The sequence below is a fragment of the Folsomia candida genome, unplaced genomic scaffold, assembly GCF_002217175.1.
Source record: "Folsomia candida strain VU population unplaced genomic scaffold, ASM221717v1 Fcan01_Sc002, whole genome shotgun sequence".
Classification (NCBI taxonomy): Eukaryota; Metazoa; Arthropoda; class Collembola; order Entomobryomorpha; family Isotomidae; genus Folsomia; species Folsomia candida.
The window spans coordinates 4,367,437-4,373,915 of NW_019091194.1; positions in this window are offsets into that span (position 1 = coordinate 4,367,437).

The window sequence follows — 6,479 nt, forward strand, 5'->3', positions numbered from 1 at the left end:
CGACTGCCTAAAACTAAATCCTCTCCCATCACCTATTCAGTCAGTCACCTAGTAGTCAGGTGGTATGTGTCACGTTCAATGCGAAAGATACGCTCACTCACTTGACACAATGGTAATGTTCTTTATTATCATCGGTCCCCCTGTTTTTCAATCGTCTTTTTACATTACGCATAAACACTAAAAATATGAGATTTTGTCCCTTCTTCTCCTCTTTGACCCAGGCTCATTCATAACAATTTAGCTTTGGAGGATGGAGGGCTAACCAAGCATGATAATATTTTTTCCACGTTCCACTCCACCCAACATAACGCAGTTTTCCGTATGCAAGCCCGGCTTAAAAACCATCATTTAGCTGGGTATCACATTTATTTAGCCAGGCAGGTAAAGCCATCCAAGGGTTCGGAATAAAATATGAGCGCAGCTTATCCCCTAGTTTTCCTTTATTGTAAGAATAATGGGCACTGATTTACTTCATTACTCACTTTAATTCTCTGTTGGCGTTGTCAATTGTTGTGCGTGTTGTGGACTTTCAGAGACAAGAAGTGATACTACATGCATACGTCAAGAAGGGTGTCATATGTCATATGGTCGAGAGATGGATAAACTACTTGATCGTTACAAATTTTGATTTGGAAAATTTCTGCAGAAAAAAAATAAACACGTAATAATTTGTCTTATGAAACATATTGCTTCGAATTGCATAATATTATTTATTTATTTCTCATTACATATTTAGTCCCACAACAATTTTCCTCCTTTCACTAATAACCGTCTCTGGATCTGGAGGAAGCCGTGGCCGTGCACTTCAGTGAAACGGAAAGGATTTGAATTTGGAAATTGGGAGATGGTTCTGTTCTGTTCTGCATGAAAAAGAGAGGAGATGAGAACAAATTTGTAGATTCAGAGACTGGGCTGATGCCAAGAGAGAATCGAGATTGGTCTGGTTTTGGAGAGATAAATGAACTCAAGTTGAATGGTTGGAATGAATGTGACATTATGCTTGAAGGACTAATGCGATTAAAGCGGTGCTCTCCTCTCTTCTCATCTTTTGTCCTCTGCTTTAATTCTGTTTTCAATTCCAACATTTTGTATAAGAGGAAAAAATTATTTGGATGTGATGTGATCGACGTCCTCGTACCAAACCAGGAGCAGGAGAGGAGAAGAGGATATCGAAAAGTAAGGAAGGAAGGACAAGGACTCAGATCTTTCTAAAGGATTAAAATCAAACCATACCACAAACGAACCACAAGAATGTGTACTCTACAGAAATGTGAACAAGTACTTGAACCTGTTTTTTTGCTACATTTTTTTCAAATCTCTTCAAAAACCTAAATTCATAGTGTGGTCGTCATAAGTGGTTCATAGTCTCAATTTCATGTTCAATTATCATCATAAATAATTATGAAAAAAAGAAGTTATCATAATGCGCACCAACCAAACCAACCACCACTTCAATAAAGTTCAAGTGTACGTATGGGTTCTCAAGTACATGTGACATGGGTATACTACAAACATATTTAGGTTATTAAGATACTAAGAAGGCAGCTGCCAAGTCGAGAAAAGAGCAAAAGGGGAACTTCAATATTTTGAAAACATGGATTCGGTACACAATTTTTTGTAAAATTTGATGAATGCAAGTATGCGACAAGAAGGACTTGCTTGTACAATGTCAAAAAGCTTTATCAACTAAACAACACGATCGTTGAAATTTTTACAAGACTTTTCTGCCCACAGAGAATACAGATCAAATTAACGAAAGGGTAAAAATAAGCACAAGTAGGGATCGATCCACTTCAATAAATTGCTGATGAAAGATGATAAAAAGAAAGCGATGCAAAGATACCCGATCAAATACATAACGCTGAAAAAGAGTATGAAAAGGCTGGACATTTTTTTTTCATCTGGAATGCAATGCAAGTAGAGATTTAAAGATTCAATTTTATTTATTTCGGTTAAGTACCAACCAAGAAGGGCAGGACGTCAATTTGATCAAAGCAGTAAACTGTATAGTAAATAATAATGCGTTCTCCTCCGATACAATCGTCGTCATACAATCTTCTTTAGCTGGAGATGAGAAGAAGAGGTGAAAGATATCTGATCAAATTCTTTGAATTTTACAAGTAGGAATTTATTTCGTCGTAAGTATTTATGTATCGTGTAGTGTGGTTTGACTGATAAATATTGTCAAACGGCACACAAATAATAGATAGATTTCATTTCACTTGTGTAATACTCGTTCTATTTTAGGTAAATATTTTCCAATTGTTTCATTACAACGGAATCAAACCCTATTATCAATTATTATTTGTATAAACTATAACTCGTTCAGATTTCATTTCAATCTTCTACTTGACAGAACGTATTATTTTCTCCTCTCTTATTTCTTTTGATTTGCATGCATACACATTTATTTGTATCGGCCCATTCTCCGACTTTTGTGACTCTAGTCTGTCCTGATAATGGGAGAAAGGCTTTCAAAATTCAATTCTTTCCATGATTGGCCACAGCACAACCGCAACCATATCGTCTCGTTGTTACACTATAAAGACCGCAATATGTACGCAGAGATTATCACGGCCAAAATCACGACACGTTTAATTCGATTTGAAACTTTTGGAACCAGGACACACAAGTCCACTCATTTGTGTGCGCAACAATGATAGCAAAAGTAATTTTCACAATATGCGAATATGAATAAATATGAATACGATTGTGTACATTATATTTTATTGTGCACCTTATCCGCACAACGATCACATCATCGTATCATCATCGGCGGTGGTGTGACAGGCCCAAATTGAAAAGGAAATTGAAGGGGAAATTAAAATGAAGCCGGTAAAGTATATGATGATGAAGGGGTTCAGTCAGTCAGTACCATACATAGCCAACCAACCACTTTTACATGTACAAGTCCAACTAAAAACCAATCAACCATTTTATTATTTCATCACTCTTTTAATTCCATATCGGGCTTCGACATCAAAATCATGCCTTCCATGCGTGGATTAAATACGTTGTGCGGTCATTGGGTGACCAAGTTTTGTCCCGTGATGATAATAATCAATGGGCAAGTTGCGCTAAAACAGTGAAACAAAGCATTTCATGGTGAGGTATTAATTGCACAGATGATATTTTCCGCAGTGAGTGAACCCAATAATTATCTTTAATTGTTTCCCGAAAGAAACCCCACATACATATTTATTATTCGACATGATTTCATCACAGTTTGTAGTTCTTTTACACCGAGAAATTCAATTAACAACATTTCGAAAGCAATTACCAGTCACTATACAAAAATATATATTTATAAAGGTGACTTTAGGCATGGAGGTAGATAATATTTAATTATTTTCTTCTCTTCTCCCAGCCAGTAAAGTTTCTCACTTTTGTATTAAATCAAAGTGCTAAATGAGATGGAGATGTGCTGCTGAATACCAACTATGCATATTCAAGGTGTAAATATAAGTAAAAGTAAAAGAGCATGATATATTCTTTCGGACAGCTTTTTTCCCAGCAGCCCCCTGTGATAAGTCACACATTATTATGCACAACCACTCGAAATAGGTACGTAAAACATGTGCATATGATTTTACCTTTTGAATGAGAACGACACGCTTTTCAACAACACCACTGGTCATCACGATAATGTGTGATATACAAAATAATAAAGGTGGATTATTCAGTCAGCAAGAAGACTATGAAACAAAGGGATGAATACAGAACGCGATAAAAGAATCTTGTTGCAATGAACAACGAAACGCCGAGAGTGAAAGAAGACTGGACAAGATAACCTAACCAAACCACATTATCGGTCCAATGGACTCTCATGCTTTGCTGGTCTTTGTATGTTTTGTGAATTCTTGTAATGCATTAATTATTACAAAGGTGAGATATGGAAATAAGTAAGCGTCACATTTTTTGTCCCGGTACAAAAGACGGTTGTTATTATTGTTGTAAAGGCTGTCTTCTACTAATTATGTACAACATGATGTTCTTCCAACGATATTTCGACTTGGACTTAAGTTTCTTCACAAATTTATGCACACATTTTCACCTCATACACTCTTAGAAAACTGGTATTAAATCATTACTGACCGGAATACATACATGGCTCCGGTAATAACGCGGATTACCGTTTACTCAAGTGGTAGGAATGAAACATATACCACTCAAAAACAAACTGTTACCAATTCGGTATGAATTTACTACCAAATTTACTACAAGTATGTGACTTGACCAGATTTTTAACAGTGTATGTAAATTGTGAAATAGAAATTTCATCCGTTTTCGTCATATTTGCACTCCGTGCTTTTGTGGACGATTGTTATGTCAGTGATTCATCTCGATTTATTTCTTCTTCTTTCGTTGTTGTACTCTACATAAAAGTAACGAGCTAACCAGTCTAAATCCACCTACATACATGAATCCCTCGCATTCATCGAGGGTACATCGTACAGTGAAGAAATAAAGGATAATAAGCATTTTACCTCCCGTCTGTCCGAATATAATAAGTACAAGAGGGGTGTAAATATGCATTATAATGCGCGTGAATAAGAGAGCATTGAGTCTCAAGTTGGGTCTCTCTTCTCTGCCAAAGAAGAGCTTTAGTCTGTAGAGAATCGCATTATGTTGTGAATTGTGTCATATTGTGAATTTATGAATACTAACTGAACTGAACCACGCCAAGCGTAAAGCTCGCATCCTTATGTTACTCATTTTGTCGATTTTTTTTACTGCATAATAAAATTATTGTGGTAAGTAAAAGCAAAAGGACTTTTTGGTTGGAGTTGGACACAACAAGAAGGTAAAGAATTCTTCATTCTTGTCGTGAAAAATGAGTATAAAAATATATAGTAGTTGGGTTTTAAATTGAAATCCTTAAATGGTTTTATGGACTATTTTTACATTTGATGGCAATGACCAGATCAGATTTACATAAATTTTATTCGGGTTGGTGTAAATTGTGGTTAGCAGGATGTCAAGATTTGAACACTGTTATAAATCTGGTATAGTCAGACAGGTATTGATTTTCTCGGTATTAAAATTGCTACCGCTTGGTATTAAAATTATACCGGATCGTAAAAATTTGCTACCGATATGGTAAACTTTAATACCGAGTTATAACTACAACCTATTACTTTTCAATTACACTTTAGCAAAGCCATATATGAATACCGTTTGGTATAATTTTAATACCGAATTTTTAAGAGTGTGGAGATATGCATGGTATAGATTTATTTATATATAGAAAATTTCTAACTGTGACTTCATAATTTCAATAAAAGGTAACATTAGATATATTAAAATACCATAATTACTTCTCCTTAGGTGCTTGTTATTCTTAGCAAATTAGCCCATTTGTCCACCCTTTATTACACTGAAAAATATGTATTTATATAATACTCAGCGCTTACCCCTTGTCTCACACAGTAAGCTTCCAAAGTCGTCAATAAATAAAACTCCAAGAATTGTTATCGATCCCTTCTTACCTGTAAAACCTAAAAAAAAGTAGATCAAAAATAGCCCCAAAAAGAGAACCAGTTGGTTCATGGGTCGGTTAAATTTAAGCATTTCTTTTGTCATTGGAAGCTTAACTTTAACAAGAAATTTCTTCTTTTTGAAGCTTAATGGACACGGATATGTATGTACGTGTTCCTTTTTACACATGTTATACCACGTCAAAATGACATGACATGACATTTGAATAACCTGCCCAAAGCATCCCATATTATTGATACAGGCTAAATAACAAACCAACAAAGTTTGACAACTCGTGGTGGTCGTTTCGTTGCTTTGCTTTACAACAATCGTAATCATTTACACGAAAAATAGAATTATTCCGATTATAAAAAAAAATTAGACCACGCACTCTCCACATTTGACTGCTGTAGGTCTTTTTAATTTCTTTTTAATATTGGACACCACCACCACCACTTTGTGCATTTAAATGGGATCCGTTTCTCTCTGATTGAACGTACTTGACTTCCACTTTTCGAATAAGGCTTCATTTTCACTCAATACTAATATGAAAAATCCATTTTTGACGAGAGGATAGACGGACGGAGCCATTGAGGAGGGCAACAATGGTAAATGCACGTAAGCCAGGAATACAAATGAGGACAATGTTGAATGTAATTGTTGCGCTTGAAATGAGCACAAATACAAATAAAAGTTTACAAGCGATAATCTCATCATCATCGTTTTTAACCATTTACAGCCAAACTAAAGCCAAGAAATAATCATCATTGTCAAAACTACAATGGGGCAAATGGAGGATTGAAATGCATTTAGTAGAAGAGAGACAGAGACTCTGATTTTGGATTAGTTGCTCACAACATTAGACTCAGTTTTCATTCTAGTCCAAGTGTGTCAAGTCAACTTATTTTTAAGCTGGTTAAAATATTTTCAGTCTTAAAAAAACGGTCAGAAATGTCAAAATTCCTCCATAATTTCCAGGAGTTTCCTAAAAATAAACTTCT